At 32.3% G+C, this 23441-nt stretch overlaps 1 protein-coding gene across 10 annotated transcripts in view; it reads right to left on the bottom strand.

The window, feature by feature from the left end:
- Nucleotides 1-23441, bottom strand: part of LOC124530653 (polypyrimidine tract-binding protein 1) — a 506488-nt gene that overhangs the window by 166842 nt on the left and 316205 nt on the right. The gene's annotated exons all lie outside the window — the stretch shown is intronic.

Raw genomic sequence — 23441 nt, 5'->3', positions numbered from 1 at the left:
GGCTAAAGGCTTCCTCTCCCTTTTGAGGAGAAAGTTTTGGAACATATTCCGCCACGCTGTTCCAATGCGGGTTGGTGGTTCCTCACGATGTTTTCCTTCACCGCTGAGCACGAGATGAATTATAAAGACAAATTAAGCACATGAATCAGCGGTGCTTGCCTGGGTTTGAACCCGCAATCATCGGTTAAGATGCACGCGTTCTAACCACTGGGCCATCTCGACTCCCACATGACATATATCATGTATAAAAGTCGAAGCATTGCATATGTAAAACAGAGTGTCTATCAAGTGCATCACAGTCCGTATAATTGTACCGTCTCGTTAATATATCGTGAACCAGTTAGTGTCTTTCATTATCCTCTACACAAACCCAGCAATCAAATTATTTCGTTAAATAATAACATTAAAATATATACCTATGCATAACGAAGCATACTGTTTAGCTCTTACGTTGATATAAGAAGTACCTTTTGTTCGAGATATTTCGTAACATGTTGATTGTACGATTATCGGAATAATATTATTAATTAGTTTTCATTGATTTACGGATTAAACTAATTCCGTTTATTTTAAAAGAATATTTATTTTTTAGCAGGACAAATTTGCCAGCATTCACATATTTACAGTACCTAGAAAAATATACTTCCATTTGTATTACCATTGATATTTTTTAATAATAAAAAAGTCATAATATCTATAACAAAAAAAGTATTTATTGACAAAGTAAAATATTCCTGAGGTTTTTTTGTTATGGAAACGATTACCTTACCCCGGGAGAATGTTGACTTTGAGGATTCTGATACTTGGAACTTCTCCCTTACTTTTCATGTTTATACAATGATTGTCACTGATTCTGACAAAATTAGCTATGCTTTTTACTACCTACTTTATATAACCGGTATATCGCTCTTTCTTTATAATGGTAGAAGTAGTATATAAAGTTATTGCATACTTCAGTCAAAGAGATAGACTTTCGTATCTCGGTAAGCACGTAAGGCACGTGATCTCTTTCCGGTTGTGCATTGCTTGTCGGAGAAGCAAATAGGCCCATGGTAAATATTCACCACCGCCCAATAGACAATGGAGCTGTAAGATATATTAATCGTTCTTTACATCGCCAATGCTGGCCAATGGTGGCACCAACCTTGGGAATTGGGAATTTATGTCCCCTAAAATGTAAGTGTACTTACTGGATACAATACACGATAAATGGACGAAGCCAGATATAGCCAGCCAGCGCATAGCCAAACCACCAAGAATATGTTCATTACAATCCGGTAACTATATAATGGTCATATTAAATAATTTTTGTTTTTTAAAAAATAATCATAAACAAATGAATGAATCCATCCAGATCCCTTAATCATACAGCGGTTCATACCAATCGGAAAAAAGAAATTTTAGTATCAATATTTAAACGTATCGTGTATAAACACGGTTCATTACCGTTTTATGGTGTGTGTAGATTTATATCTCTCTATAATGAATAGTGTCACGAATCATACATATAAACCAGTGTTCAATAATGCCTAGCTGCATTTTTATGCACGACACAAAGACCTACGAATAGGTAGAAGCGAATAAAAAAAACATAAAATAAATCCATATAATAAAAAACGTCATCAATGATTTTATAAAATCGTTCTGTATCGAAATATGCCAAACTATTTGATAAGCAACGTAGAATATTAAACTCGTCAGAACACAAAGCGTTTGTATGGACCTTGTTTTAGCACAATTCATGGGGACGGGAAACCGCAATCCACGCTTAACTTCATTACGGGAATTGCTAAACGTCCTATTGTTGGTCAAGCCAAGCCCCGTGGTGCACGAGGAATTAGTCGAACAAATAATGGGAGTATAACCTGCGTTCAACTTGATTCTAATACGTACTACAAGATTGTACTGTAATGTTATTGTAAATATTACTTAAGCTCTTTTTAAATACCTAAAAGATCTTTATAAATTTTTATTGTTAACAATGCCGAGTCTGTCTGTGTTTTCTGTGATAAGGGCGTAACTGTATTACAAACATATTCAATAGACTATTTTTGTTCATATTCAATATATGTATTTAATAAATTTCATATCAAAAACACGCTGAGTTTCTTTCGGCGGTTCTTCTAAAGTCAAGATGTTTTTTTTTTCCGAAATGGTGGTTGTGTTAAATTTGAATATAAAAAAGTAAGTAAAATATTGATCAAAGGAATTTGAGTTTTTTTTTGAAGAACCACTACTGCCTCCAAAAGAAGAGAATAGATAGGCTTTTAATATTCCTATATTCTAATATAGATGATAGAACATGTATATCTAAAAAGAAGCTTATTAAAGCACGCTTAAAGTATATTCTCATTGAATAATAAGTACCGTAATTTTATTAGATAATAAAAATTTCCTTCAAATATAGAAAATTACTTTTCTATTTTATACTTTGACATTGTTAAAAGCTGAAACTGGTGCATAAGTTGCTCATAGTTTAAAGGAAAATGATTTTCCGTTAATAGCGCGCGGCTCACAAAGGAGCTTAGCGTTGAATAGATTTAACCCCAATTTGATAGAGATACGCTATTGCAGCTTATCATGCATATATATGGAAGGCGAATTAGGCTATTTATTGGTAAATACATTCATAAAATATTCATACAAAAATCCTTTCATTTTTGTAGGAGCTTTCCTTGATGGTAAAAATTCATATATACATTTATAATCTGTAGAAATAAATATGTTCTTTTTTTTGAATTTACAGATAGATACCAATTTTAAAATTTAAAAATATAAATTTTTAACATGTAGTCATTAATTTTTAAATGGAAAATATAAACAATAACACTGAAAGTAAATCGAACAAGAAAATAATAAAACTATAAAACGAAGCCGAGGATAATGGGTACGGAGTATTAAGTTACGGATTCTTAGAATTTTAATGTAATTACTTTAATTAAACATTCGGTTATTTAATTAATCTCTTAATATGATATATATTACGCATATTATTTATTGAATTGTCTTAATATTTTACCGAGCGTTTCCTCGGCAAATATAACATTCAAACAAATTTCCAATTCGTTTCCACTGACATGTAACTATAATATGATAAGGTTTGAAGTTGGTTTATATATTGTAATTTATGTAATATAGTATAGTATATAACTCGTTTGCGGAAGATGGCGTATAAGCGCCTGGTACCAATAAGATAGCGACATAGACTGATACGACCAAAAAATGCATGAAAAAAAACACGCTCGCATAAGTCTGTGGTACTAAAGTAAAAATTTAAAAAAAAAATAAGTTTTAAAAGTTTTATTTCGAGCAAATAAAACTAAGAAAAACTATTAAATACAATATTTATAAAAAAAAATTTTAGAAAATATATTGTTTGGCGTCCGATACCATATAGTGTTACAATAACAGCCAGAAATATCGCTTGATGTAAACTTATTTGAACAACTATTATACAAAACCGATATATAAGTAAAATATTTATTTACATTGATATTTCAGAGGAAACATAAAATTATTTCTGCGATAAAAGTCGACAATTGACACCCTTTTGCGCTACATCAAGCAAGATCTTTATGCGATGTATACACACTGTTATAAAATCAGCTAGAGTAGTGAATTGATATTTCTATTTTAAATATTATTTATTTATTTATTAAGGACCATCAACAGTCACTACACTTACACATATTACATAAAAACATTAATATTACTAATAAAGTGTGTGAATCTTTAAGACGGCCACAACATGCATTCTTAGGTACAATACTTAAGTAAATTTTTTTATTAAAATAAATTTATAATATTAAAATAATAGAGATTAACTACATTTCATTTCAAAATTAAAGTAATAATTATTATAACTAAGAAGTACAGCATATAATTCATCACGTATCGAATAGCTCATAATTTTTAAGAGTACTAATTGGAGCAGCTCGTTGGAATAATCTCTAAATCTTTCTTCTCAAAATTAACAAGAGAAGGAGCTCAGTCTTTTTATATCTTTTTAGATGTTTATTCGCAAATAAGTATAACAATTTGTATAACTAGATCGGTAGGATAGACCCTTTAAGCAAGCCACTTAAATAAGACAGCACCGATTAAAGGAAACGAATCCCTAAGTTCTCCACCCCCATTCAACCTAAGGGTAGAAAATTTTTCTTTAAAACTTAAACGAAACCATTAAGATACTGCCTATTTAATAAGAATATTGTTTAATACAAACATAAAAAATAAACCGAAATTAACGTTCTTTTTTTAAATTATTTTTAAATAAAGAATTACACGATAAACAACGAATATGTTTGTTTTTTTTTAAACAGGCTAAGATACATTTTATTTTACACAGATAAAATAAATTATCAAGTAGGAATGCTTTTTATGAAATTTCTTAACATAACGACTCAAGTCCCGCCCCCAGTAGTAGCAACGTAAAAAATGTAATAAATGCTTGCGCTAGTGAATCGGCCGGCTCTGTAAAATTTTATTAAACAATAACTTATTCCAGAACCTAATTAAATGTGTATTAAACGATCGTTAAAATATTACATCAAATGCGTATTAACATTTTATGGCCTGATAAAGAATGATTTGAGTAATAAGTAATCACTCAAACAAAACAAATGATTGATTTTGAAACAGTTCGAAAATTAAGAAAATATTTTATGATTTAAGCTTCGAACTGAAGTATGAAAACAGTAGGCTATTTAATAAAATCGTTAAGTCGTTTTCTCTGCCCCTATATCCTTGTATGCTTAAATCACTGAAACTACGCAAACGATTTTGATGAGGTTTTTTTTAATAGATAGAGTGATTTGAGAGGAAGGTTTTTGTGTGTAATACATGTAAAATATAGTAAAGAAACTTTCAATGTTAATATTTAATTTAATGATTCTAATGTGATATCGTAAATAAATAAAGTACATGTTATCTTTGTTATCAGCATTACCCCCGTGCGAAGCCGAGGCGGGTCGCTAGTTATCAAATAAATATTTTTATTTTTAATATTTTGTTATTAAAATATTATTATTTTTCAAATTATTATAAACCGCTAAGAGTATATCCGTATTTTGTTAATTGAGGATAAAGGGTTGATGTCAAAAGAGCTGACACGTACAAAAGTAATAGTGAAAAATGTCGATTAGATCGACAATCGATTTAAATAAATCGATTAATTCGTTTACGAGCTACGAAGCCGTAGACCGTCAAAAAGTCTAACAAATACATCACACGTTAAATTGGCGTAATGTTTATATAAATATTGACAATGTACGTTCATTATTACGTAGAACATTAAACACATTGTGTACCTTAATAAGGGCATAACTTTGGTTCCCTGTTTCACATCGAGTTTACGAAGTTCCGACTTCGCATCTTCCTAGCATTGTTTAAAGTTTATTAAGTTTCGAACATTGCATGACGTGAGCCGAAGGCGGATTAGTAATAAAATGAACGCAAATGGTACTTTGGAAATACACTTTTTTAATTAGCAAACTTAAAAGTGTATGCATTTCTTTGTTGTAACTTTTGTCTAGTTGATAGTTTAGAACAAATAACGTGTCTATGGATAATTTTAAACAAATAACTTTAGACAAGATAACGGACACTCGTTTGAAAACCATCGCCATTATCTATGCTAATATTATAAATGTGAAAGTAGCGTTGAAGATTTTTATGTCATTGGGGAAGGATATAGGCTACTTTTTTAATTAACCCTTTAAGGGCGCATAATGTAGAGTGACGTTTGTGTGCTATAGGTAAAGTTTTATAAAATTCGCGCGGGTACAGGCGCAGCTTTAGGTAGTATATAATCAGATTTTAAAATCTGTAGTCTGTCGTGATCACCATGCGTGTAGCTCTCTTGAACACTTCACACCACCTTCCTCCAGCCATTCCTATTATATGCCATTCGTAGGCAAGCCTGGGCACAGGATCCTGTGGCTGACTTTACCGTGTCTATCCACCGTTACGGCGCTCTTCCTCTATCTCTCTTCCCGCCCACATGGCCAACCATTATAAGTTTATTTAGTACTAAAATTGATTAAATTATAAAAATATATAAAAACCTTTGCATAATAAATTGAATATTATTTAACGTTTCCAGGATTCTCCGGAACAAAAATTGATGAAAGCAGAAGATATAAAACAGATCGTTAACAAATTAAATTCTGGAGCAATAACTTGCATTTCAGGAGGTTTCCTTGTTAAAAACAGACAAAAATAAAACAAAAGCAATTGGATCCGGTTTATAGAACTACCAGCGAATGAATGGATATCGAACCGAACTCATATTTTCAAATAACCTTTCCCAATTATAATTTAAAAAAAAAAATCAACGTTCATCGAAAAAGTGCGGGCTTTCGCGACTTTTCACTCATGGAAATGAAACAAGATCTTGAATTTTTTGGAATATATTTTTATTGAATACGAAAAAGTGATTTTGGACAGAGTTGCTGGAAAAAAGGGGCGACTCTTTCAAATTAAAAAAACGTTAATTAAAATCAAGTTAATCAAGGTACTTTTTGACGGTAGAATAACTAGTGATTGGAACTACCCATATCTGTGTAAGGGGAACATTATTAACAGTAAAGATTTGTTTATTTTCGATAAAAAATTAAAATGACTGACTGATGTTGACTTCCAGGAGGATAGATTACATACATATATAATTGTAATTATTGTATTTTTAAATGTTGAAAAAAATATTATTGACTTTCTTGCCGGTTCTTCTCGGTAGGCCCTACCTACTTTACAAATAAGCGGTAGCGTTACCTAATATAGTTGTTACATGACGACTCAAACGTGCTTGTAAAAGCTTCTTGAATAAAGTATATTTTGATATCGATTCGATCGATTTTTAATCGAAATTCTGAAAATCAAACCGACTTTAATATTCATACAGGATTATGATATTCCTTGCGGAGAATATAAATAGTTGATACTAAAAATGTTCATTGTTGTATAAATGTACTATATACAATAAAAGATAGTACATACAGATCCATCGATAGAATAGTTTGACAAGAGTCTTACATGAGTGTTTAATCGAACGAGATCTAACGCAACATCTTTACTAACTACAAATTACTTTTCGTCTTCAAAGTCCACATTCTTGGGGTAAATAAAATGTAGGGGAGGCCACTCGAAATGTTTCGGGGGTTGCTGATGACGTAAGTATTTTGACTCTTTGATCAAAAAATACTTCTCTAACCAATTTTCGAATACTTGACGTTTAGTCGATCGCTATCTTAAAACTTTTCTTTTCATTACATTTAACGAAACTTTTTACATTGTTATTTTAACTAACGAAATAAATGTTTCACTGTTATATAACTATGTGCATTCCTTGGTCAAGGTAATCTTAGTTCTCCAGTAATTAAAAAAGAATACTAAAATTAAAATATACCTTTTTCATTTCCTTGTACAAACACTTCCGCATAAAATCTCTGCATAAGATTATAAATATGCATTCAATAGAGAAAAACTCAGTAATTACTCTTTACCAACAATAAAATTACACATATACAACTGACACATTTTTTAATTCACAGAAGTCGTAAATGTGCACCGAATGTGAGTTTAAAAACTTAACACAGAAACAAGTATTTTAAGAGATAATGTTTGTATATAATTTCTGGCGAAGTACAATATATAACATCTCCATGTAATGTGAAACATTTTTTAAATTGAGCCATAAAATGAAGTCTTACCGAGCTACCTGGCTAACGGAGAGGAGAATTTAATAAAGTAACGTGTATTTTTACCATGAATTATCCTGGAAAGTATGTTTTGTATTTTTTTTAATACCGACTGAATCAAAGTCCATTTATCCGGCTTAAGGTAAGAAATGTATTCGTATAATTTATTGAATTTCTTTATGTTGTTACTTTATTTGAAACGTTATCTTAAATCACATTAGCATTACAATAAACCGAGATAGTCCGGTAGATAGAACGAGAAGAATATTCCAAACGTCGCAGATTCTAATCAGAACGGGTCCCACAAATGTATATTTTGTTTCGTATTTCCATTCATGTGGATTGTCATTTATATCATCACATTTGATGACGTCACATATCCACAATAAGCAGAATGATTTTCAGGTAATAAGTACTATATGTAAAAGAATAACTAAAATTATCACAACAGATGTTTACAACATTTTAAATTGATGAAAAGTGGCAGTAACAATACGCCTTGCAAATATAGAACATTGAAGGTTCTGGATGCAGTTATTTGTTAAAGACAGTCAATAAATAAATATTGAGTTAATAAAATAAATACTTTTTTTAATTTATTGTCATTACTTGAACTGTATACTCGCTGCAGACATTTTTTACTTTGCCGTTTCATATATTCAAATCATTTGTAAAAATACACTTTAGTAAACGAGGCATATTATTCAATATAATATTATATTTATAGATGATAAAAAGCGTAGAGCTAATACTTGTTGACTTCCAGGCAGGATACACTACATACATATGTAATTGTTTTTAACTAACATGACCTTTCTTTTCGGTTGTACTGGGTAGAATCTGCAATCCGAAGCGGTGGTAGCTTCACTTAACATAGTTAATGACGATTCATAAGTGCTTGTTAAAGCCTACTTGAATAAAGTATATTTTGATTTTGCCGCACGTACACAAGAATTTGAGAGGGGGCAGCGTAAAAGGGGGTAATACCGTTTGCCGTCTCGACATACGAGTGGATATCACGATTATAATTATGGTACGAATTATGTTCGTGATGAAACCGTGAATAGATACAGTGAACTTTTTTATTATTTTGGAAAAGCGAACGCGAAAAGCCCACACGGTCAAGTGGTCACTTTCAAGTGTAAATAAACAACTTCTTACACCGTCAAAGCAACGGGATATAAGATGTTATGTACACTGTCTGTAATTACACTGACCATTGAAACCGGAACGTAGCCATACAAAGTATTAATGTTTGGTGGTACGATAAAAGTGACGTTACGATGGCAAAATAAACATTAAAACATATTACATGTCGTAGAGAAATAATCGCAAAGGTTTGCCTCGATAACAATTATCATTCATTTGTGCTATTATTGTTTCATAAAAACAACACGTCCGCTATATTGATTAGGTCTGGTCCACATGTGTGCTATAAAACATAGGCGTAATCAATTGACATTTGTTAACATAATAGAAATATAAAAAATGCAAGAATTCGAAAGACAGCAAAAATGTGGCTGAACCGGACGATACCTTATCGTAATTAAAATAAAAATTAAACACAAAATTAAAATAAGACATCACTGGGTTTTAAATTTTAAGTGTTTTCATTGATAGTAATAACTTTTAATGTTTCATATGAAATATGTATATACATTGAACATATGTGTGCGTTGTCAACATGGTAGTCAAAAAAGTTACACAAACTTTTTTCAATGAATGTAGGTATATCCATCCCATTTCATACACCTCCATGTAATTTACATAGAAATAATGATTATAAGAGAATAGTCGTTTATAATATTTACAGGCATTCAAAACGAAAGCATAAATTCCACGGATATTTTTATTAAAAAAATACGATACATTTATACTTGTGTTACGAGAACGAAATGGAAGAGTCAGAATACGCCGCGGATGTAACGTCTTTTTTTTTATTTATGAGAAACAAAAGAGCTAAAAGACTCCTCGGGAAGTGCCGTACACAAGAGAATCGTGTAAATTCGTGAAGAGTTCTTGACTGAAGACACGTTGTACTAAGCAAATAAGAAAATGTTACTAGACATGGTATTCGTCATACAATATTTCTGATATACATTTATTGAGGCAATCGGGATTTTTATTTGGTGAAAAACGACGAATTTCCTTTATAATTTATTTCATCTTAATTACTTTTGGGTTTGCATTACTTTTCTTGAACTTAAATAATAATAATTAATCTTTGATTTTATTTATTGACTATTGTTCAGGAGTTGGATGCGAGTAGCGAAAGAAAGACCACAGTGGTTTGCATTTGGAGAGGTATATATCCAGCAGTGGACAAGTATGGGCTGCTAATGATGAAGATGATTGTTTAGGAATATTTAATATTGATTGCCAAATGTATATAATTAAAAAAAATCTCTAAGGTAGAAACAAACAAGATGGTTCAGTGGACACGTGATGATTAACCAAAGATTGCTGGTTCATACCCGGGGAAGGGCTACTGAATTTTCATCTGATTATTGTGAATTCTTTTCACGATCGACTATGAAAGTGATACACAATAGCGCAATCGCTTAAGGACCGCCTAGCGATTTAAGAAGGTCGCAGGATCGATTCCGACCCCTTGGGCTATTCAGCCCCTAATATAAGCTTTAGGTTTGATTTTAGGAATATTAGTAATTCCTCATCCAGGGGTATTGCTACTAGAGTTTAAAACTTGAAGAAGAAACGGGGCATTTTCTCGGTACTGGAAGATCTACAAGCTGTTACTCTCTTTTACCTACAACAAAAATATACAAAATATTTTGTTAATTTAACAATAAATATTTTTTTAATTTTGTTGTTTTGTCGCGATCGAGGTCCTTCCCCGATTCCATTTTATACATTTAAAAGTCTGAATATTTAAAACTAGCTGTTACCTGCGGCTTTGTTCGCGTAGATTATGAATAAAATTACAAATTAACTTAAAATATTACGTCGATGATTGGTACAAAGAGGTCTTACCTCTGTTTCCAAAAAATAAATCCTTTCTCAGGCTCTAGACTATTTGTGTACCAATTTTCTTTTAAATCGGTCCAGTATTTTTGGCGTTACTGTCGTTTTAAGACAGAGTTACTGTCGCTTTTATAATTATAGTATAGAAGTATAGATAAAAGTTTTTTTTTTTGTTAATAAAATAAAAGCTCATAACAAACTGATACCATCAATTCAAAGCACGTAAAGTCTTTATTAAAATATCCAGCATGACTAGTTTGTATAGCGATCAATATTGGACGAAGGCATCTTTTCATCGCGTTTTTTTTTTCACTCATATTTACACCTATGCTACAAAATTCTGATCAGAATAGATTTTCCACCGGTGATAGGCTTTGTGCAAACTTGTCTGGGTTATTCACTCGTAAACTTCAAAACTTCAATAACATGTGAGTGAGCCAGTGTAAACAATGGCGTGAAGGATATGTAAACGTCTTAGATGTCATGTAGGATCAGTGTTGTGAAAATGAACTTAAATAAAGTTTTATATACTCGTAGTGGGAAATTTAATCTTAAGAAATTGACAAAATCGTGGACTAAAAATTTATTGATTTCTAGGAAGGATATATATAAAAAGATATATTCGTAACTGACGTACTCTGTACTTAAAAAGGTGGAATAAAATAACTACTAAATTTCTTGCTGGTTCTTCTGAGATAAAAATATTTAAAAAACTTATGCTTTCATAGTTCATAATAATAGATGCTCGATCAATCAATATAGGATCGGTAATATGTATATTAAACGGATAGTCGGTATTATTTTTTCTAATACATCAAACAGAATAAATAAAGATCAGTACACACATGTACATGAAAATAAAAATAAAATGCATATCATTGTGATATTATTCCACTATTTGAATCTTGTGTTTATTTTGCATAGAGGCTATATTGCAAGGCGGGTTCCGTGCAAACTGATATTGTAGTGCAGGCAGGCAGCAAACACGAAGCAATGAAAGTAAATAAGATATATCAGTCTGTAAATAAATATAAAATATTTTCTATTGCTAGTCGGAAATGTACTCTTCAAATTATTCGCTCAATAATGAGGATCATGTTGCGGCAGCTATAACGTCGATGGAAAAATCAAATATCTATTAAGTGTTCTTTTTTTAAATTATTTTGGTTCGTTAGATTTTTTTTATGCCAGTGACCAACGAAATTAATTATACGAAAAAAAAAAAAAATTTAAACATGTTGCTGCTGCAAGCTGTTTTTAATCGTAAATTAGTAAATTTTACTATCAATGGTTCAGAGTATAGACTTTACTAAGTTACTAGCAAGAAGCTCAACAATTACTATTTTATATCAATTAAGTAATGTAGATATGTTCCTTATTATATTTATTTTAACTAATATTATAAACAACCAATATTTACATATAAATACGCATTTTTATGTTAAAAGTCGCTAAACGTAAGATATACAAGCTACTGTTTTGTGATAGAATAGCTGATGAGCGCTTTAGCGCCACTAAGGAAATCCAACCATACCAATCAATTATATGAAATATTTAAATATATTAATAAACAATAAAAGTAACCAATAACTGATAACTATCACATGATCATGCACGTATGAGATACACTTCAACCAATCAGACACGCTTATAAATAAACTAACCTAACCTCAACTCACCTCACCAAAGTCATTAGTCAAAAGTGCTTTTAACCGTGTACAAGTCAAAAGTAATTCTGACCAGAGGGTACAGACTAACACACACACCAAAAATACGAATGTATTTAACGATTTTGTGTATCACTTATTTTCCGCGAAGCAGGAATAATGGAAGCGCAACGAAAAAGGGAACAAAAGATTAATTGAAAATCGATATGGGGACACCTTTGAATCTATCAAAATACATTCAGTTTGCTTCGGAATGATAACGGACCAGAATTATAATGTCAGTCATGATTAATGTAGAGTTACGATACACTTTATTGACTGTTCCGGAATGGTGACTCCGCAGAGCCGCCTATCAAAAGTCCCCTTTGATTGTTTCTAATGACTTTTTAAATACCTATTGACCGATTAACAGAAAACGTATTTAAATATTTAAAAAAAAATACGGCAAGAATATAATAGAAATGAATCGCTTTTGTACAACAACAACAACAGCCTGTAAATTCCCACTGCTGGGCTAAAGGCCTCCTCTCCCTTTGAGGAGAAGGTTTGGAACATATTCCACCACGCTGTTCAAATGCGGGTTGGTGAAATACACATGTGGCAGAATTTCTATGAAATTTGTCACATGCAGGTTTCCTCACGATGTTTTCCTTCACCGCTGAGCACGAGATGAATTATCAAGACAAATTAAGCACAAGAATCAGCGGTGCTTGCCTGGGTTTGAACCCGCAATCATCGGTTAAGATGCACGCGTTCTTACCACTGGGCCATCTCGACCCAATCGCTTTTGTATATGAATAAAACTACTAGTTTTCGTCCGCGGCTTCGCTTTCGTTTTTGGGTTGGCTGTCATGTGCTAGGCAAAAAACAGCCTATATCATTCCTTGAAGTTTGCGTCTTCATACCAAATGTCATGAAATTCGGTTCATTGGTTTGGTCGTGAAAGACAGACAGACAGAGTTACTTTCACATTTATAATATTTGTTTGTTTATGCCTCATGACATCTAAATTACTGAATCGATGTTATTGAAATTTAAAATTGGAACAGACTACAATCATATAAATAAGCCATACAAAATTATGGAATTAACGAAGAATTTTGTAACATTTTTGTAACAATAGTTTAAAAAATATAATGAAATTGAAACGAGAACGATCAGCGATTTTTTAATTACTCCTAATCCGATATAAAGCCACTGAAAAGGATACAATGAAGGTACCAAGGTTGCTACTAAATCAAAACAAACTTTAGCCGGGATCCCTTTATATAACTTTCTAAATAACGACGAACAATCTTTTTCATTAAAAATCCCCATGAACCTGATTATTAGGGAAGTAAAACGCCTCCGGAGAGTTTGCGAATACTCGATTTTCAGTGAAGATTTTCGCGGGGTCAAACTTGGGAATGTTAACAGATAATTACGGCTAAGTTTTAGCTAGCACGAGACATTTAACAGATGCTTTATTCGGGAGAACGCGGCTGCGAGCGTACAATGAATGCTAATGAGATCGCCGGCCAAGGGAATATCGCCCTTCGTGCTGAGAGAACTGAGTCCCGGATGGCTTGCGGGATAACTACGTTTGGGCTTTTGGAACGCACCCGTTAACACATTTGGACTCGTGTCTCAGGTTAATTATATTAGCTTTAAAGAATACGCGGTGAGGTTATAAAAACACACATTGTTTTAAGTATACAAATTCCACTTGAATATTTAAAACATTGATTTTTTTATATACGAGACTATAGATCACACTTGTCCCGTCGATAGCAACATATATTAAGCACAGATTCGTGATGATGAAATTGATAAAAACGGTTTGTTATGTTTAACAAAAAATAATCACTACATATTATAACACAGAGTGCCGTGTCTGACAGTCTGTATATTCGCGATAAACTCCGAAATTACTGAAAGAATTTTCATGAGGTTTTCACTAATAGACAGAGAAATTCATAAGGAAGGTTAAGGTATATAATTTATTGAAATCGTAGGACAATTGTTAACATATCGGAAAGAGCAACAAAAATAAATAAAAAAAAGTAAACATATTTAAAAAAAATCTTATGTCCACCAGTGCGATGCCGGGACGGGCTAGTAATATATAAATCTATTGTATTAAATACAAAAATTGCATTCCCTTTGATTCAAGCACTGTTAGTAAATAATATAAATGAAAATAAAAATGTCGCTTCCGTCCACTACAACGACCTATGAACTAGCTCCTTTCAAACTTTTATTTCCTTGTTGATAAAAAAAAATCCTTTTAGAGAGATGAATATTATTACTTAGAACTTGTCATTCGAGAAAATGTTACAAAATAATATAAGAGATGTACGAGGGAAATTAATCGAAATGGATACATCTAAACGATCGTGACATAATTACAATTATCTTAATGCTGTTATGATATATGTGATTTCGTATATTTATTTGAGACTACCTTTGACTTGGTGGTAGGAGTTTGTGCAAGCCCGTCTGGGTAGGTACCACCGGTAGCGCAATACAACAGGAATTAGTATTTTTGTGTTCCAGTTTGAAAGGTAAGTGAGCCAGTGCTACTACAGGCACAAGGGACATAGCATCATAGTTCCCAAGGTTGGTAACACATTGGTGATGTAAGGGCATATGTCTATGGGCTGTGCTGACCACTTACCATCAGGTGGCCCATATGCTCATCTACAAACCCATAGCAAAAAGTCTTACATGACCTCCTCGTTACTTTACTAGACCCCTACAAGTTTCAATATAAGCCAAAAATATATGTCTTTCTATGGAAATATTCTCAATCATAGCCCAGGGTTTTGAATTTAGAAGTGTGTTCTGTGTCTCAGAGAGTAAGTTGGTCCTGCCTGAACTCTTTTCCGTTGTGTCGATTCTACTATTTAGGTAATCGTATTATGAGTATGAGGTAATAGAGGACCTGTATTTATGTACCTAATTGTACTAATATTGTGTTCTTCGTAGTATGGTCTTTTAGATCAGCCGCAGCGTCCAATCACGTTTGTATGACAGAAAATAAAATTCAAGTGACGTTTTTATATTAATTACCGGAACGTCACCAAGCTTTAACGTTTTTATTTGAATAAAACTAATAATTTGAATTTAATTCCAAATAACAAAAAAAATGCGTACACGAAATATTTTCATTATCGTCATAATTGACCGGCGGGTTATTGACACAGAACTTGAAGTTTTTATATCAAAACTAGTCTCTAAACTACCAAAGACCAAGACTAGATACAAATGTAAATACGCTTTACTAAAAATATATTTATCACGGCATTATTATCGTCGTCTCATAAACTGCACAGGGTGCACATAAAACGTTCATATAGGACATACAACTCCATTAGGTTATGCAGTGCATGGCTATACTACCTTCATAATTGTTTCAACGAGTAGCGTGTGCACTGGTACGCAACTCCAAGGTCCGGGTTCGATTCCCGGTTGAGTCGATATATAAATAGTTCATTACTTTTCTATGCTGTCTTGGGTCTGGATGTTTGTGGTACCGTCTTTACTCCTAATTTCCCATAACACAAGTGTTTTAGCTACTTACATTGGGATCAGAGTAATGTTGTCTAATATTTACTTATTTATTTACAACAATTGTCTAATTAAAACTAGCAAAACCTTATGATTCACTTCATCCATTGGTGTATACAGTTTGATTGGTATTTGATTTTTTCATGCGAACAAAGACAACAGAAACAATATAGAAACTTTATTTTACATTCAGTGATTAGTTCAGCAATCAGATTTTTGGGACATTTAATAAACTACGTTTAAGATTAAATCGTCAATTTCATATCAGATTCTGAGACAATACAATTTAAAAGCTATATTGTATATTAAGTCAATTGTATTTAGCTAACAAAGGATTAGTTACCAGACGTAACAGGTTTATAATACAGCTTAGACTTAATCATATTAATGTTAAGGATTCGAATTAGTGCACGAATATTGCTCTAATCGTAATTGTACACCAGAGGCCCAGAGATATTGTGGCTTCAAATCCAAGTGAACATCAAAAAATGTATTTGTTTATCAGATTTATCTATACTAATATTATAAATGTGGAGGTAATTTTGATTGTTTGTCTGTCTGTCTATCCTTGGTTCTATAACTGCCAAACCAATTAATCGACTTTGACGAAATTTTCTATGACACAAACATGAACTCTAAGGAATTACATAGGCTACTTTTTTTGCCTTACACATAAAAACTAACCCCAATACACAAAATCAAACACACGCCTATTTATCAGCGTGGTGGTATATGCTCCAAACATTCTTATCAATAGGAGAGGATCCTTTAGATACATTAACAGGCGGTTCATTTTTTTGGTTCAGCGAATTGGTGTTTCTGTATAATGGATGTGTGAACCAGTGTTATTACAGGCAAAAGTCATTTGGATGGTGTAAAGTTAAAATTCCTTACTGTAATGAAAATACCTATTAACTGTTTCATTTATAACCAAATTTGTTCTTCTTTAATGTTTATTCAGCTCCTTTGAAAGAAGCTGAGACAAATTCATTTATATATTTTTATATTCCAATACATCAAGAGGGCTGTGTTTGTGTGGCGGTGAAAATATATTTTTTTTTGTCTTATACAGACATATCGACCTGTTGTACATGTCTTACCGTGTTGGATCATCATGTTGACCGTTTTGAGACATTAAAATAGTTAAATCGTTCTATAAACAAACGTAAACCGCAGTGTTTCAAAGAATCATGTATTAAATACAAATTGCGTTTTGATTTTACAATCAATCAATTGGAGGTTTATAATTAAAAAAAGTTATGACATTTTCAATTCTATACATAAGTAACATAACAAACCTCCTTTTTCAGTTAGACTTTTTTATTTTTTAAACATAAAAAATATTTGCACCGACAGTAAATTTAAAAAAGTTTTCTTAATAATTCACCTCGGCAGTATCCACAAAATACACCCGTAATTATTTTTGTTATGTTTATGTATTGTTAAAACAAACTCTGCATATGTTATACTCGTATAAATTAAGCCACCGTTGATAAATGCGTCGAAACTCTCTGCAATTCTGAGGTATTATTTAGTTTTACATTGCGAAATGAGGCAAGTCCATTCCAACAATCTCAGTTTCAGAAACGAGGAGATCTGAGCAATTTACATGAGTTGTTAGCGCTATGCATCCTTCCGTATGTCATGGCCCAATTAATTTTATACGGAAACGGATATATGAGCGAGGCGCAAATGGGCTCATCACACGTACAATTCACTGTCTATCCATACGTAAGTCGTTGTCGAATAGTAATTTTAAACTAGATGGCGTTAGTGGTCGATTAAATCGCGCTATCGTAATTTTTTTCTCAGATGCTAAAGGCCAAAGTAAACAATCCTAAATCCTGCTAAGTATTCAAAGTTTAATGTCATAGTTCCCCTAGATTTGCAGAAATAATAGATATTCGTTGATTTGCATATAAATATAATATATAATTATATGCTAAAATAATCATTCTAAATCATGTTGCTGGAATCAGGGACAACCATTGTATAAACACGATTTCCGAATCCGTAAAGTCAATACATTCTCAGGGCAAATTTATCGGAAGTAAAATTCCGTAGATATTTTTAATTTGGATAAATTAATTAAAAAGTTTTTATTGAAATTTATTAACAATAATTATCATAATAATTATTGTTGATTACCATTTGTCACATCAATTATATAACGATAGGTTAGACACCAACTCGTTATCAGATATGATGATATCGGAAATAGAAGAACCAATAATAACACTTTTCGATTGTCACTTGTTCTTCTACGTCATACAGACGTTGCCCACATGTACAACAACAAAGAAAATCCTAATTAAACATTTTGATGCTTCGAGAATTTTAACATTGGTAAAAAAATAGTGTTAATTTCTAACACTACATAATTGAAATGTAAAGCAATATAGAGTGTTGATTAAAGTACGATTTGTCAATTACAAATAAACAGCGAATGTGTTTATTAATTCAGCGCAGGCGACGGAAGGGCATAGGGTCGGCTATTCGCTGCATTATGCAAGAGCAATGCGCTCTGCATGCGAATATTACCGATTGAAGACAATGTTACAACGGGCTAACGTTACAAGCGGTAACGGTTTGCAACTTTGTACGCAGGTTTTATTATACTTTTAGTATCGCTTTTTTATTACAAAGCATCCTTAATGTATCTACAATACAATACGCTATGGTGCTAGAGAACAACGATTCAAAGTATAAAATTTTCACTTGGTGGCATATGTGCAAAGCCGTCTAAATATATCCAGATATATTATCACAAATTTTACCGCCAATCAGCGACACTGAGTAATGTTCTGTTCCAGTGTTATAAGTGCGGAATTATTATTAAAAAAGTAATAGTTAAGTTAATGTTGAAAGAGAGTAACGACTGAGTTTCTTGCCGGTTCTTCTCGGTAGAATCTTCTTTCCGGATCGGTGGTAGCTTCACTTAATTGTAAAATGACGATTCAACGAGCCGTGGCTTCACTCATCCCTCTGGTGTTGAGGTATGGTGATGGCAGTTCCTAGGGCTATGCCCTATCTACTGCGGTGTGGTGTTCGCCGTCCGCTACTACGGACGGGTCGTTGGGGTCGGGTAATTCCGTGGAACTACCCTAGTGGCGTGTGCTGCAGACATCTCTTGGTCCTCCGTTCATTCTCAGAGCGATCAAGCGCACCGGATGAGACCCCGTATGGGGAGGTCCAGCGAACGACCTAGCTCTGTGAATGTCTGCGCACGACGGATGTCGTGGTGCAGAAGGAGGGTTCGGAGACATCTTGCAGCTACCAAAAGACGATTCAAAAGTGCTTTCAAAAGACTACTTTATAAAGTTTATTTTCATTTATAGGCCGATGGTCCATTCACCAGCCTAGACGTTATAAAATAATTATTGTATGCGTTGTGATTTAATACATAGTATTATTTGATTGAATATATACCTCCCTATTATTGTTATTGTTTTAAATAAAACAAAGAAAGTCGGTTGACTATCAGATTGAACTACTACACTACTACAGGTAATCTCGGCTCTTCAATTATATCGGCTAGATTGCCAAACAATAATTCATTTTGAACTTCGAAAATTCCCGTCGGTAGTCTGTGTTATGATAACACCCATGTATTATACATATAAACCGTCCTCGTGAATCATCTGTTTATTGATGAAAACATCATTAAAATACATTGCGTAGTTTAAAATATCTAAGCGTACAAGCGGCGGGAAGTGACTTTGTTTCATATTACGTTAAGGCATAGTGTATTTAAAAACATGCAGGTTTCCTCACGTTTACTGCTAAACGCGAGATGAATTATTAATAAATTTAAGCAGCTTAAACTCGATCTTTGGTTAACATTCACGTATTCTATCTACTAGACCACCTAAACTCTATATTTCGATACTAAAAATTCACTCATATGACCTAATATAAAAGTTAAAAGTAAAGTAGGAGAGGATGAAGTTTTGAAGCTTATTCCACCCGCTGTTATAATGCAGGTTGGTGAATACACATGTGGCACTTCCATTGTGATTAAACACAGGTTTCCTCAATATTATTACAATGATATCCTTCACAAGCACGAGATGAAATTTAAACATAAATCACTTAAATTCAAATTCCTTTACTCAAAATAGAAGCGTCACTTACTTATAAATAGTCAAACTGAACACTACCACCAGTTCGGAAATGACAACACCCTGATCTGACAAGAACCGGCGAAATAAACTCAGCGGGTATTTTGGTAAAGTAATTCAATACATATATTGAATATGAAGCTTAATGCTATGGTAATTATAATATAAGCCTAGATTTGAAGTTGCGATCATTGGCTAAGATGCACGCGTTCTAACGACTGGGTCATCTAGCTTCTATAATACAGTAAGATGTAGTTATTTCTCATCACCGGCGCCAAGAACAGAATCGAATGTTTATCTCGAGATCGCCTCGGCTACTTTTAAAACATAATAAGTACCATACACCTGATGTTCTTCACTCGCCGAAAGCGGCACTTGTAAATCACTGGTAACTCGCGTTGCTTATAGAAACTGAATTTATTTTAGAAACCGAACTTTTAAAACATTTATTTTCGGATCTGACGTGTTATATTAAAAAATAAAATACAAAATTAGAGTATTCGAATTTATTCCATTCAAATATTTTCAATACTAAATTATTATGGTACCACTATCGGATAGATTCAGACTAAATTCAACACTTATTTATATAATATCTTTAACTATTTATTTGACAGACTATAAAATATGACCATAACGACATTACAAACAACAACAACAACAACAGCTTGTAAATTCCCACTGCTGGGCTAAAGGCCTCCTCTCCCTTTGAGGAGAAGGTTTTGAACATATTCCACCACGCTCTTGCAATGCGTGTTGGTGGAATACACATGTAGCAGAATTTCTATGAAATTACACTCGGTACAAATTATTATTAAAATATAATATCCATGAATCATTTGCCATAAACAGAACAAGGAAGGGATTAATAATAAACATACAAAAATAATTCGAATGGATAACCGCATTATATTGTATTTTAAATTAAAAAAAGCATTAAGACATGTTTGAAAGAAAAACACAAAACAAATTACGTCGGCTGTACGGTAAGACGTATTCCCGGCTGGCGGTGGGAAGAGCTTGACGCGAGATTACTATGATTGAGTTATAAAAACATTTGCGTATATTACACGTTAAAGAAATAACGTCACTACCAAAGCATAATTGTATACGAGCTGAGGATTATATACAGCGTAGGTAGCTGTTAACGCACGACGTAAATTTGATTTTGCCATATTTATTTCACTAGTTGTTACCCGCGTTTTAGGGGTTTGATTGTTATGAATAAAGTAGCCTTTGTGCTTCATTGGTGTTCAAATTTGATTCATAACAAATTTCATCAAATTCGATCCAGCGGTTTGATAGTGAAAGAGCAAAATACAGACATACAGAGTTACTTTCACATTTATAATATTGAGTATAGAAGTACAGAATATACAATATTATAATCTTTACAAATATTATAAAGATGAAGTGTTCGTTTGTTGGTACTAGCTAATCTCAGGAAATGTTCCGAATTGAAAAATTCTCTCAATGGCCAAAGTAAACTGCTGTGACCAATAGGAGAGGAGAATCAATGAGAAATCTTGCAAAAATGGGGATAAATTATTCATTTTCAAAGTTTTCGTTGCGTATGGCGTGAAAAAGGTTTAAGTTTCACCAATAAACATGTACGACAGAATCCGTAATATAGTCGAGCGAAATCAAAACAGCCGCTATTTAACCGACTTCTAAAAAAAGGTTATTATTTCGACATGCATGTATGTAACATTGGTAGAATTTAATAATATTTGAGTATGATGATCCATTTAGGCTTCCAAGCACGTATGCAAAATTTCGTAAGTGTATGTTTGTATGTACATATGTTTGTCTACGTATTTCTCGAAAATTCTAAAATCGTTCTTATAGTTATATCTTTACTTTTTGTTCAATTACTGTTTCCAATTTTGACGTCAAAATTAGAAATTATTTATTGATATTTAATATTATAGAATTTTTAATTAAAAAAAAATAATAATATAATCTTTCGAATACGTATACGTAAATATTTATCTAAAACAATAACAAAACAAAATTGTTTTACATTATAAAACTTTATATATAGTTCATGTATCAACGCTTTCAACTGTACCAAGTTACCAATCAAAACTTTATATACCTACACAGTTATAATTTTGTTTAATATAATATTTTGTAACTGATCTCTTATATAATATTATTAATTCATTCATTTCATTTGTTCTAACGACCCCTTTAATGTTTACAAAGTTGCGCATAGTTTAACGCCAGCTTCCTTTTAAGATATTATATTAAAGGCATTTAATATTAATTTGCTTACTCACGAAAACCTTAGCCTTTTGTTTGTTTAAAACTTTGATATTGGATCAATGATACCTTTTTATCATTGTTATTTTACTGTGATAGACGTACGATAAACTGACAATTTTAAATGTATATAAATGTCTTTTTATCTATAGAAAGATAATGAAATTACAAAATATAAAACATAGTCGCTTACAGCCTGTCCATATGTATGCTTAGATCTTTAAAATTACGCAACGGATTTTGATGCAGTTTTTTTTTCAATAGATAGTGTTTCGAGAGAATGGTTTTTGTGTATAATACATGGACAATATATTAAAGAAATACTGATAACTTTAGAAATTAGTAATGCGATACCGTGAAGAAACAAATTATATATTATACTTAGTATCAGTATTGCACCCTTCAGAAGCCGGGACAGGTCGCTTGTTTGTTATACATTAACATGATATTGATATATTTCTAGAAAAAAAAAACAATTTGGAAAAGCAATCTGCAATAAATGTATGTGCAATACAAATTAAATTTATTTATATTTTTAAATCTTCTTCAGAAAAAAAGCGTTTGAGCTAAATTTGATCTCTCATCTGCAGATCGCATACTATTTACACTAATGTTATTTATTTAAACGAATTACTACTGGATTTGATGCCTAATCTTAGTGATTTTCACATTCGCTATTCGCTAGCTAGCGGTAACGCTATATGTTTTAATTGTGATTTTTCAAACGATTGACTGATTGTATGTTAACAAGTCATTCTCACATATACGAAATAAAATAACTTTATATATGTATATCATCATATTAGGAGGTTATATTCGATAAAATAAACTACTAATAATCGTCATTGTTAAAAAGATTTGGGTCCATCACAATTGATTCTTGAACCTCCCGAATATAATAAATTATATAAAGGGAAGCCTTTTATTAACCGTCATTCCCTTGCCTTTATTCACGCACGGGATCACTCTTGCAAAATGCAATTTACAATAAATTATCGAGATATTAATAAGTAGGTAGGTTAAGGGTTGAAAATAATGGCAGGACCATTCATCGTCAGATAAATTGCGAGGAGACACACTGTATTGAGATTACGTGCTTCAATATCCGGAATGAGCCGTCCCAGTGATTCGTCGGACGATAAATCGTTCGACTGCTCGAC

This window comes from Vanessa cardui, chromosome 6 (assembly GCF_905220365.1).
Source record: "Vanessa cardui chromosome 6, ilVanCard2.1, whole genome shotgun sequence".
In the NCBI taxonomy this organism is placed as follows: domain Eukaryota; kingdom Metazoa; phylum Arthropoda; class Insecta; order Lepidoptera; family Nymphalidae; genus Vanessa; species Vanessa cardui.
Note: the sequence above shows the minus strand (reverse complement) of the source record. Positions and strands in the feature narration are given on the sequence as shown.